General features: G+C 40.7%; 1 long non-coding RNA gene across 1 annotated transcript in view; it reads right to left on the bottom strand.

The window, feature by feature from the left end:
• The window catches only part of LOC139998770 (uncharacterized), a 60,190-nt gene extending 48,552 nt beyond the window's left edge, over positions 1-11,638 (bottom strand). The window contains exon 1 of the long non-coding RNA XR_011803666.1: positions 10,634-11,638. This is a non-coding gene — a long non-coding RNA (uncharacterized lncRNA). The remainder of the gene's footprint in view (positions 1-10,633) is intronic.
• Positions 11,639-13,619: the final 1,981 nt, after the last annotated feature.

Here is a 13,619-nt window from a genome sequence, read left to right as displayed (position 1 = left end):
GTCCAACTCCCAGCACCACACAGGTCTACCCAAAAATTCAGTCCATATGACCAAGTGCACAATCCAAATGCTTCGTAAACTCCGACCGGCTTAGTGCTGTGACTGCTTCCCTGGGCAGCCTGTTCCAGCGCACTACCTCCCTCTCAGTGAAGAGCCGTTTCCTGATATCCAACCTGAACCTCCCCATCACAGCTTGACACCATTTCCTCAGGTTCTATCACTGCTCACCATAGAAAAGAGCTCAGCACCTGCCCCTCTGTTCCCCCTCGTGAAGGGGCTGTAGGCTGCGATGAGGTCTCCCCTCAGCCTCCTCTCCTCCAGGCTGAACAGGCCAAGTGACCTCAGCTGCTCCTCATACATCTTCACCATCTTTAAATACCTTCTTTGTGCACTCCAATACTTTCATGTATTTTATACTGTGGTGCCCAGAACTGCACTCAAGGTGAGGCTGCACCAGCACAGAGTAGAGTGGAACAACCTCTTCCCTCAACCAACTAGCAACTGTACCACAGGGTACGTACGGTTGGCCCTCCTGGCTGCCAGGGCACACTGTGGGCTCATATTCAGCTTGCTATCAACCACAACCCCCAGATCCCTCTCTGAAGGGCTGCTGTCCTGTATCTCATCCCCCATCCCAGGTGCAGGACCTGGCACTTGCTCTTGTTAAACTTCATGCAGATGGTAATCACCCAGCTCTCCAATCTGTCCAGATCTCTCTGCAAGGCCTTTCCACCCTTGACAGAGTCAACAGATCCTCCAAGTTTAGTATCATCAGCAAATTTACTCAAAACACCTTCTAGTCCTACTTCCAAATCATTTTTGAAAACATTGAAAAGAACTTGCCCTAAAACGAAGCCTTGGGGGACCCCACTGGTGACAAGCCACCAGCCTGATGTAACCCCATTTACCATAACCCTTTGAGCCCTACCTGTCGGACAATTGTTCACCCATAGTATGATGTTTTTATCTATCTGTATGCTGGACATGTGTGTTCTCTAGATCTATGAAACCTTTTTGGTGAATTACCATTTACTTGTACATTATGCCTGAAGACATTGTTGCTCTTATTTGAAGACAGAGTTACTCTTATTCTGTGTTGGAAATTCCAGCTGTATTGACTGGCATGTAGCTCACAGCACATCTCTGCTCCTCCCTGAGCATGAGTAGCTCTATAAAATTCGTGACTGGAATTCACGCAATCTCACAACTGATTCAGTGGATTGTTTTTGTGAATGTGGTAGATTATTTCCTTGCAAGCAGGAAACATTCATACTATCAGTGCAAGCCATATTGACAGAGCTCGAGGCAGAGTCACTGGCTGCTGGCCAAAGCAGGTGATCACCTCTCAATGCTGAAGTAGAGCTTGCATCAAAAAGAGCAGTGAAGAGCTTGCTCAGAGCCCACTAACAGCAAATGACAAGTGATGCTGTAAAGGGTCCAGGTATTATTAAACCCATGCAAGGAAGTAGTTCCGAAACTGTGAGCATTCATTAAAGTTTAGTGCCATATTAATATGAAATCTTCAGTTTTTCTTCCTCCTAGCAAATATATTGTTCCATAAAACATATATAAAACTCCTCTGCCCTTGTAAGAATAAAGTAGACTTTGAATAAAAGTCTAGATTACCTGTGCAGAGGATTGGACAGTCCAGAGGATGGTCACAACACTGTTTCTAACACTGCAGTACAACAGATGTTAGTAAACTCTTGAAAAAAAAAATCTCATTTTTATGCTTTGAGGCTTTTTCCTGTTAAAGTTCTCCACTGTTTAGTCAGATACTTACTTCTCTCATTTACACAAAAACATTCTTGTCAAGCATATGGTCTGCACTTCTTAAAACTTTATCTCCAGATGTGGTGTTTTCAATCTGCTGTCAGTAATCTCCAAAGGAAGACTTAGAAATTAATTTGTATGCAGGATCCTAGTTCAGAAAAGCCTTTGGTTTTTATATTAGGAACTCGAGAAATCTCCCAACTCCCTTTCTGTTTTTGGAAGAAAGACAATTCCCCCTTACAGAAAACCATTAGATTATGGTATGCAAGAAGAACTGCTGAGCTGTAACATAGTTCGGATTATCCTCTGTCCAAATCAATAGTCATTCTCCTGCAGTGTCAATCCCACAGTTATCCTGAGAATATTCAAAAAAACTTGAGAAAACATTTTGTCACAAAACATTTTAAGTGCCAAAACATTTCTAAAATAAGGTATGTCTTTTATATGAGAAAAATTGAACCAACTTGGACAGCATTTAATTTTTTTTTTACCTTAATATCAAGGAAGTGTATTTCAGCTTCTACAATATTATTTGTGCACAAGAAAAATTAAAACAGAAGTCAAAAGGCATAACTTAGTTTTGACTCCACCAACAGAAATGTTTTTGTGATCTCAGACTGAAATTTGAAGGGAGAAATGATAACTTGATGTTTCAAAATTCAGATCAACTTTCCAACAGCATCATGAAAAGCTAAAACATCCTCAAACTCTGACCCAAAAAATTTATCTAGATGACAGTTCTGATACCCAGCAGAGTCTTTAAAAAAAAAATATAAAAACATCTGATAAATGGATAAATTGAACACCAGAACAGACAAATCCAAACAAAAGTTTATGCAATCCAATATTTAGTTGTGGACAATAAGTACTTTGCATCCCAACTCTAAGTAGTCTTGACAATTAAACCTGAACATCAGGCTCATCCCCATTAAAGTGTCATAGCAATTTCAGGATGAATGTGAAGCAGCTAAGTGATCCAAGGCCAGTTTTTAAAGGTCAAGTGCCTGTTGCTGAAATAGTACACTTGTCAGCAGCCTCAGCTGATGCAAAAGATTACACCAGCACTGCAATTTGACTGCTACCCATCAGTGCTAGTATGGCTCTCAAGAATAGTGCTGAAGTACATTAATAGGGCAATGTGGAATAAATATTATTAAAATATGAAGTTGTATTTCTGCCAAAGCAATTCGCAGGCACTCAAGCAAACCAATCACACTTCTTCGCATGCAGAAGGTTTCTATGAACTGCTAAGAAACATCCCCATGACTATTCTCACAGAGTAACATCTAATGGAATAACAATGGTCAAAAACATACTCTTAGATGCAAAGGACATTTTAAATCATACTGAGAAGTAGTAGTATCACACATTGCCAGTGTCTTTTCCAGTTGCAAGTACCCAAACACTTTACAATGAGTACTTATTTCAAGTTGTTTTCCAGTTTCACCAAAAGAAACAAAAACACCACAGTACCACAAAGGAGTTGGGCAATTTGCTCAAGAATACTCAAGGTTAAGCAAGAACAGCTCAGCACCAGTAGCGTGAACAGACTTCTGCTCCTCTGACTTGCAATTCCCCATCCCAGCAAGTGGGCCAGCAGCACCTCTCTGCTGTGACAGCACACAGTAGCCTGTCCACTGAGGGCTGCTTCCCCCACAGAAGATATGTTAACCCAGATCTTATACACACTCCAGCAAACACATCCACACAGTAGTGAGAAGATGGCTGCGTCATTCTTGCAAAGCAAGACCCCACTGAAGTGAGTGATGCTAATATCTCATCTTTTCTAAAAGGCTAGGCTACATATTTAAAGTATTTGGAAGTGTAAATACTGCCTGTGCATTTTATGACATAATAAAAAGTGGTTTAATGCAGCAATAAAAACTCAAATATGCCTTGGCAAAGTTATTTTAAACACAGTTCTAAGGCTGATAGCTACTCAGTTTTAGACAGATAATTTCTGAAAGGCCTTGGCACAATAGCATTTAAAATGTAAGTAAAATATTCTGCATATCAAGGCTTGCTAAATAAATCTCAAGGTTTTTATGGCACTAATGAGTGAGCATGAGCACATTGGGACTGTTCAGTAATTCAAATTAAAGCTATATATATTATGATGAGAAAAAAATAAAAGAAACAGAACATTGCATGTTGCTTAGTCCTAAAACCTTTCCCTGACCTATCTGGAGGTAACAGGGCTGCAAATGGGGAATTATCTGGGTTCAGACAAAAATAGAGAAGGGTTTCACTTCCACCATTTCCAAGCCATCAGGGTGGAATGCCCATGGCCACCCCAACCCAAATTCACAGCATTAGCTGCAGCCTGCAAAGGAGGTCAGCCTCACCCTGCAGGTATTGGGTACCGCCCCAAGGTGAGGGGACATGCCAGCAGTGTTGCCAGCAAACATGCTGCAGGCATGGCTGGAGCACATCCCAACTTGTCTGGACAAACATCTATGCAAGATCTGCCTCCAGGGAGGCCGTGGAAGTTTTGGCAAAAGGAAAAGCACAAGCTTGATGTGGAGAACTTGTGAGAAAGAAAACAGAGCATTTCTTCGCAGTCTGCATCCTCAGCTCAGGAGCTAGGTTTGCAAAGCTTTGATTTTCACACAATTTATTCCAAATGGATGCTTTTCTTTTCAACAGAAATGAGTCAGGCATTGCTCTCAAAGGTGGCTGGTTTTACAGGATTGTGATGTCCATTTCAGGCGGTAGTTGCCTTGTCTGGTACCAACAGCCCTAAAGTATGTGACCCTCCCCACAAAGAGCCCTACTCCCCACCTTACAGCAACCGCTGGAGCACAGTGCTCACAGGGCAGGAAAGCAGAAGGCATTTTCTTCTGAGCCATCACAGTCCACTCCAGGACTGCTAGACCTACAGGTCACGAACCACAAAGGATCCTTACTTTAAACATATACAGTACAAACAATAGAGCAGGGTACTTTTGACCTTTTTCAAGTAGTTCAGTGTGACTTTGAGAAACACGATTGAATAGAAGATAATACACTGAAAAGTTACAATTTTTCCACTGTCCATTATTTGTACCATGATTTGAAGTTCTATTTGCCTTTGAAGTCTTTTTTTTTTTAAATAAGTAAATATTAAAAGGTACTTATCCCACGTTAGTCAGAATTATTTGCATGTTCTGGCAAAGAAGCCTGGTACTGCTTGCTCCTGTTATAGCAAAACAAAAATGAAGATACACATCACCAAATCATATACAAGTAATTTGCAGAAACAACGCACAGTCTTCTGATTTAGACACTGTGGGGCCCCTCTTGTTAGTTAAAAAAAAAGGTTAAGTGAATGATTTAAACAAATTTCAGAAGAAATATGAACAGACCTAAGCCTTTTTTCAAAATAAGACCTGAAATTTCTGGAGACTCTTAAAAACCTAATTCTGGTCAGACTTGTGCATGCACACACAAGCACTGAGCTTTCCACTTCCTCCTCTACTTCCCACATTTAACAAGCTGTAAATCTGTCAGAATAATTTTGAAAAATAATGCCTGCATCAATGGACAATTTTCTACTCCATACCACCTTCATTATGAAAGTGCGTTATTCAGGGCAAGAATTCTGGAAACATTTTTTGAGTTTATCATAGATATAAGGTGATAAAAGTAATAAGGAACAAAATTGTTGTTGTCAACCAAAAATATTTTGACAGTTCATTTTGTGCTTGACTTTTTAAAATGACATTTAGTCTGACTTAGAGGCTATTTTTATTTTTTATTTTATAAACTCAAATGCTTTTTTGCACTCTACATAAACACCTTTAACCATACAATTATTTAACACCTGAATGTAGAAGAATATCTACTTTGAAGACACCACTCAAAAATAAGGTTAACATTAAGGAAGAGCAAATAGGGGTTACTTATTCACAGTAATGCAGCTGGAGCTGGCTCACTGCTGACCTTCCTGATGTGCACAGAGGACTGTGGCTCTGCCCGTACATATCGACGAAGATGCCTGTACCAAGAACCCAGCCAAACATACCTTAATAGCTTAGCTACTCAGGAAAGTTAATGCAAGTCAGACGAAGGCATGGAGTTAAAAGCAGGAACTTGGAGCATCATTGAATCCAAGTTACAATTAAGAAGGAATACTGAGACAGTATTTTTAACACATTTTAAGGCAATATATCCTGACTTGAGAGTAGACTGATTTACCTTCTGTTTTTAAAGCAAGTATATGAATAGCAGCAAGAAAACAGAATAGCAAACGCCAGACACTTCCACAAAGTGCAAGTCTTTAATTGGTTTCAATGATACATACATAATTACTTACATTTAAACTTCATCAAGAAAAAAAAAAAAAAAAACAAGTATTGGAACACTTCACAACTCAGGAGAAACAGATTGTTTCATCTTGATACAGCACAACTTCACTCCAAGACCCACGACAAAAAAAAAAAAAAAAAAAAAATCAAGTCTGGGAGTTAATCACTCATCAGAAACCCTCGTGGTGCTCCAGAACTCTCTCAGTTCTAGCACCTCTCATTACTGTGCTAGGTCTAGGCTCTTTTCCTAAAATCAGGATTAGAAAAGCTATAATCCCAAAGCAATTTCCTGCTGGTAGCACTAGCAGGTCACACCTCAGCACAGCATCAGCAATTGTCTTCTCAATCTGAGACCACAAAAGCATGAATTAGTGACCAGACAGATTTCACAACGCAAAGTGTCATTTAGTTTAAGGAAAAAAAAAAAAAAAAAAATCACAGCCAATAAATTTATATCTTAAAAGTAAAGAGAAAAAAAATGTGCACATTCATCATCAAATATGTATCAATTACATGTGACCTTGGGCATGAATGGAACAAACTTGATCCAGCTGTTCATACATCACCCTCACAAGAAATTCCTGAACTCATTTTCAAGCCATTTTATTTCATTGTTACATCTCTTGATGCTCAGCTTATTCACCTATGCTTACAGAAAGATCTCTAGAGAAATTCTTGTCGTGAACAAAGAAGAAAGTCAGTGTCATTTAACCTTTGAGGTTTTGCATTATTTAACCACCTCTGAGCACAGAGACATCCTTAAGGAATCCCTCCGAGCCTTCTAGAGTGTTCCTCACAGCAAAAGCAACCTGCACATACCAGAATTTAACCTGAGTTTCTTCTCTTGAGAATTTAGAATCTCAAAAATAAACTAGCTAATTTTTTATCCAAAGCATCCTTATATCAGCTTCAAGGAAGAAGTGAAGAAAAATCAAACTGCATTGTGCAAAAGCTGGTTTCTTCATAAGTTCCATTTAATTCAGTTTTCAGTTGACTAACTTAAAGTTCATACACCATATTGTGTGGAATGGGACTTCAGCATAAGATACTGAAGTGGTACATAAATTTAATGTTATGTATCAGCTGAAGCTCCACAATGAACTTGGCTCCTACACATGATTCTTTTAAGGCTATAAATATCATGGACTTCAACTTACAATTCCCACATCCCTCAAGTAAAATATGGGGGCAAGAACATGGCAAAAGTATAGAAACAATCCTAAGAGACTGTTTTGCATTTTAAAAATGCTTTGATCAATTTGGACTACTTTGGATTGTATATTTTACCCACATAAAAACACAAAATTTAATCTGTCCATAACAGCACATATGAAAGACAAGTTCTAATTAATGAAGCAGTCTAAACAACACTTGAACTACTGTTTTTACAATATAAGGCTTACATTTTTCCCCCTTTCCCTCCCCAAAGGCTACATAATCCTTATTTTCTCTTCTGCAGGAATTTACAGGTGTTTAATTAGCAATGTTAAGCCTTAGTTTTTGCTCTCTGAATGCTATCAAAACATTGAGAGCTACAATAAAAGCATGAGAATTACAGACAACGTTAATTAAAAGTTTGAATATAAGGACTAGAAAGTTCAAAAAGATTTTTCACTACTTCATACCAAGATTTGGTGGCATGAATAATTATACATACATCAGAATAACTTTCTATGCTTTGCTTCTTCAATTAAGAAAATAAGCTGCCCCACCATTTAGCTAAACATTTATTCACAACCAGGGCTTCTACTATAGAATATCTCGTACACATGATGTTGAATTGATAAGATATACACAGAAGGACCAAAAAAGTTCCAACAATTTGTACAGTTGGGGCAGCATGCCATGCTCCCCATCTCAGTCCACCTTATGAATAAAGTTATTCTGGTGTAAAAAAAAAAGTTTTCCAAGTATTCACACTAGTTTAAAGACAAGTTCTTTCAATGTCAGCTTTCCACAAATGTAAGTGATTGAGTTTCACTCATGTCATCTGAAAGCAAATTTGAAGATTGCCTCCTCCAATATTCATACCAAAATAGCAGGTTTTATGTTAAAGGCCACTGCTTGACATACAGTTAGAACATTTCCCTTCCCTCTCCTCCCCACCTCCTCCTTTCTCACTAGAGCCTTAGCACACAAGGACTTAACGTAAATAGGCAAGCATCTAACTACACACTGCTCAGAAAGAGATGATCACAAAGTTTTTGAAAATGTATTTGACAGTAACCAAAACTTAAAGCTATCTGTACATCTCAAATCCCAGCATAGTACAATTTTCCTCTCAAGCAAGCTGTTAGTGACAACAGAAGTGACATTAAAAGGAAATCAAGCATACAAGACAAAAGACAAGGCAGAAACGTCAGGATGCATGCCAGTATAATAAGCAGGGGTCTACTTTGTGTCAGCACACCTGGGAACTTAGGAGCTCTCCCATTTCAGTCCCTCCCACACATTAGATAACCCTAAGACTGATATGGGCAAAAGCATTACTTAGCACAATATGCTTTCAGCCTTAGGGGGGAAAAAAAAAAAAAGACTGCTGTCACTGCCATTAGTTTTCTAACTAGTTTCCTTGAGACAGATTTGATAAAGCATCACTGGAGAGCACTCCTGACTTCAGTTTCTGTGACTGGTCTAAGTAGTTCAGTGCTTTGTGCACCAGCATAGATTTAATACAGGCTCCAGGACAGTACTTCTTCCAACATACAGTTGGCATGAGAGAAGAGGAAGAAGAGTAGTAGTAGTGATGTGGCTGTAACATTGTAGGAATTGAGAGGGAAGACTAGCAAGAAAGGGTAATGGCTTCTGTTTAACTGCTATATCCTGAAAAGCTCATTCATAGAAGCCCTGGCCATCATACTATCCTGACCTGGGTCCAGCACAGATTTCACAAGTGTTACTTGTGAGGTTACTTGTGAGTTCTCAGCAACATGTTCCATGGTAGCAACAAATACTTCACTCTAGCAACAGCCAAAGATGCGTCTTACACATACAGTTTCAGCACATGCATCTACTGCCCTCTGGAAAGAACTACAAAACCACTAGACAGTCTGCTAACTCATACAGACCTGTCTATGGAAGATGAGCAGACAAAAGTTAGCATGACAGTTCTCTCAGTCTCACTAGTTTGAGATAAGACCACAAGCATCACATGAAGAAAATAAGATTCACATCTCTACTAGATACCACATACTGGTAGTAAAAATATAGAATTTATAGAGCTCATCACACATTTGGATTTTCCCAGTTTCCACCCCAAGGTGGCCTCTTCATGCAGTGAAGAAAATGGCTACACACCACATAGATGAGCAAGTCCCCTAAGAATGCAAGATACACATGCACATAAAGTGTTTGTGGAACAGTTCAAGGTAAAAAATAAAAAAAAAAAAGTGTGCTTTATCTTCTACTAGTCTGTAAGTGATTTAAAGACTTGCTCCTGATAAGAATTACCAATAGGAGAAATGCACCTCAGAAGCTGAATGTCAAAGAAACCACTCAATTCCCATCCACAGGTTTAAGAGAGATAAAATAATTGTGCAAGTTCTGAACAAATAAATTTGAGAAAAGCACAGCCTGCTTCTAGCTATTTTATGACTTACAGGACAATAAACTCATTAGATTGCTCATTATTCTGATATAATCAGTTAGAACTGTACCTAGAAATCAGTAGTTGTGTAACATAATGTGGAAGGAGGGAGAAAGAAAAACAACCCATCTCTGGGTTTGTGACACCCATTTGTGTCACAAACAAACACAACAAATTACTTAAGTGACCTAAATCATGCAGGAACGCAACATAGCCTAGTCTAACAAGGCCTAACTTTACGTACATCTGTGAAAATAGAGCTAGCCACAAAACCTTTTTTTTTTTTAATATCCAATATACATATTAGCAAGGAGACTTACTATAAAAAAAAAATCCAACGTCATTACTATGTTATCAAGCATACTCTTTTAGTAGTATAACCACTACCACTACACTGATATCCTGGCTTTTCTGAAAGCGCATCTACCCCAACCAGCATGGAAACAACATTAGAAAGAGCACTAACTTTCAGACAGAAGATGGACTGTTCTTTCCCTCAAAGTGAGGTATCAGAAACCTCATCAGCTTGAAAGAGAGGGAGTAATAAGTGCACCACAAGTTCACGCAGCTTTAGCAGATGCACAGCTTAGCTGAGGCAACCAAGACCATCCATAAGATATCTCTTGCATGCCAAGCCCAGAAAGTGTTTGCAATAATCTGTAGATGAGTAAACAGAGTAATATTTTCTTTTATTAAGACACACAGAATGACAGAATGCTTGATTAGCATCTGAACTTTTGCCTTTAACATTCTTTCCATTCCTCCTAAACCTTATTCTGAGGGCTAAGATGATTTTCAGCACCTTGAAGTTGTAGCAACCTCCAACAATACTGCAGCAAACAGATACTCAGTGTTTTCCAAATACATTTGAAAGGTGCCAATAGAAGTAATTACTGTAAAAATATATGGAAGCATTTAAGCATGTGCAGCATATTGCTTTTACTAACAGAACCGTACTTTTAGAAGCAATAAAGCTCAGCACTCTTACCTTCCTTAAGTTGTATTAGAAGTAACTGTTTGTGGTTGACTGAAGCTTCTGTTAATGGAATTTGAATTGAGTGCATTTTCTCCACCTCCTGTTTCATCCTGTTTCAACATACATCTTGTGCCTGAAATAGGCTAGGAGTTGCTCTCCTGCACACTGGTTAACTCATCATCATATGGGGAGTTATCTTTGCCTTCGCAGGGCTCTCCTCAATCTTGAGCTGGATTCAAATTACAATTCCAGTGCTGCTTCCAAACAAAGTCACTTATTTGGCAGAAAGCAGCCCACACCAGCTTCACATCTTGTTCATTGGTGGTGCTTCTGTAGCAGCACTTCATAACAGTTGGAAAAAGAGCCATTATTTGCTCCTAGAACATTAGGCAATTATACCCAGCTGATCCAGCTCTTCATTTCAGTACTTCAAACAGGTGTAGGATTTTTACCATGAGTTCAGCAGCCACAGACTTTATGGAAAGCTAACATATACATGAAGAGCCATAGGAGATCCTCACCATTCTCGTTACAGGAGATATTTTTTTGTTCATTCTCTCACTGCTCCCTGGCTGCATACCCCTTCTGGCAGGGCATCACAGGCTTGTCCTTGATAAGATATCCTCTGTGCTGCTTGAAGGCCTTGCAGGGATCTCTGTGCACATCAAAGTACAAGCAAGAACAGGCGAGACAGTAGCACCAAGGAAATCCCAGAGCAAGAAAGGAAGGAGGCTCACCAGCCAAGGTCCAGTCCCATAGCATCTAAGAAATGAGGGTCTAGAGGTGACCAGCTCCAACTAATAGCCTAGCTCATCAGGCAGACTCCTAGTGATGAGCAGGTCTGAGGCCAAGCTACGAAATCAATCTACAGATCAACATTACGATCAGGACCAGCATTTACTAGGCAGATCTATAGCAAAGGTAAAGGTCAAGACAGGAAAACAGTTTTCAGATTAAGATCAAAAAACTCTACATCCATAGAAACGTAGCAATCAACCCCCTTGGCAGGAAGCTCAAAGAATAGAAAGAGCCCAGAGGTCAGCTTAAATAAAGCTTCTAGGCCCGTATATGTGGATGGAGAACCAGGTGAGACTGTTTAGGCTCATTAGTGCTTATTAGCCCTGTCAGGGCCTTAACAACATGTACCTGAGAGCAATTGCAAATTATGCAGTTTCTCTCATAGAGCATATTAACACAAATTGAGTTGTGATTACATCAAGATGGTTTTTAATTTCTTCTCTTAGCTGGGTGGTTTCCTTCCTCACCTATCCCCAACCAAGACCTGCCCCATCTACATATCAGAATAAGATAAAATCAATGAAATACTTTATTTTTATATGCTCTGGTATGTTGTTTTGGTGACTTTATTATTCTATCTCCATTCTCAGAGACCTTCTGAAAACTAACTACGTAAATACTGCTCCCAGTGATGCATACACCATGCTCAATGGCTGTGGAGGTCATAGTAGGTCCTGTAGTATTTTTATTTTTCTATTAATTTTACTCTACAAGGAAATTAAGCATCAAATTGCCACCCAGGTCTGTGTGAAACTTATATGCCATTGCAAAGTCTTTTTAGGAAGAAAACTTTGCTATTACATTACTTAAAATAGTGAAAGTAATAATAGAAAGGTGTTGAATCATTAAGGTTGGAAAAGACCTCCAAGACCATCTGGTCCAACCATCCCCCTACCACCAATGTCACCCACTAAACCATGTCCTCAAGTACTAGGTCCAACCTCTCCTTGAACACCCCCATGGATGGTGACTCCACCACCTCCCTGGGTGACCCGTTCCAGTGCCTGACTGCTCTTTCTGGGAAGAAATGTGTCCTAACTTCTAAGATAAACCTCCAGTGGCACAACTGGAGGCCATTCCCTCTAGTCCTATCACTAGTCATCTGTGAGAAGAGGCTGACCCCCAACGCCCCACACCTTCCTTTCAGGTAGTTGCAGAGAGCAATAAGGTCTCCTCTGAGCCTCCTCTTCTCCAGACCAAACACCCCCAGTTCCCTCAGCCGCTCCTCACAGGACTTGTGCTCCAGGCCCTTCATCAGCTTCGTAGCCCTTCTCTGGATATGCTCCAGGGCCCCAATGTCCTTCTTGTAGTGAGGGGCCCAAAACTGAACGTAGTACTCTAGGTGTGACCTCACAAGAGCAGAGTACAGGAGGACGGTCACCTCCCTGGTCCTGCTGGCTGCACTATTCCTGATATAGGCCAGGATGCTGTTGGCCTTCTTAGCCATCGGGGCACATTGCTGGCTCCTGCTCAGGTGAACATCAATCAGGAACCCCAGATCCTTTTCTTCTGCACAGCTTTCAAGCCACTCTTCCCCAAGACTGCAGCATTGCATAAGGCTGTTGTGGGCAAAGTGCAGTGCTTGGCACTCAGCCATGCTGAAGCTCATCCCGCTGGCTTCTGCCCATCGACCCATCCCATCAAGGTCCCTCTGCAGGGCCTTCCTGCCCTCCAGCAGATCAACAATTCCCCCCCAGCTTAGTATCATCTGCAAACTTGCTGTGGGTGCACTCAATTCCCTCATCCAAATAATCAGTAAAGATATTAAAGTGGATGGGCCCCAACGCCGCCTCCCGGGGAACACCACAGGTGACCGGTGGCCAGCTGTACGTCACTCCGTTCACCCCTGCTCTCTGGGTCTGGTTGTCCAGCCAGTTTTTAACCCAGCAAAACGTGTACCTGTCCAAGCCGTGGGCTGCCAGCCTCTCCAGGAGGATACGGTGGGAGACTGTGTCAAAGCCCTTGCTGATCTCTAGGCAGACTATGTCAATGGCCTTTCCCTCATCCGCCAGGCGGGTCACCCTGTCATAGAAGGAGATGAGGTTGGTCAGGCAGGACTTGCCCTTCATGAAGCAGTGCTGGCTGGCCCTGATCCCCCAGTGGCCCTACATATACTGTGTGACTGCATTCAAGATGACCTGTTCCACCACATTTCCTGGCACCAAGGTCAGGCTGACAGGCCTGTAGTTCCCCAGGTCCT

This window comes from Anas platyrhynchos, chromosome 1 (assembly GCF_047663525.1).
Source record: "Anas platyrhynchos isolate ZD024472 breed Pekin duck chromosome 1, IASCAAS_PekinDuck_T2T, whole genome shotgun sequence".
Taxonomy (NCBI): Eukaryota; Metazoa; Chordata; class Aves; order Anseriformes; family Anatidae; genus Anas; species Anas platyrhynchos.
The sequence above is the reverse complement of the archived record's forward strand: the minus strand, read 5'-3'. Positions and strand labels throughout refer to the sequence as shown.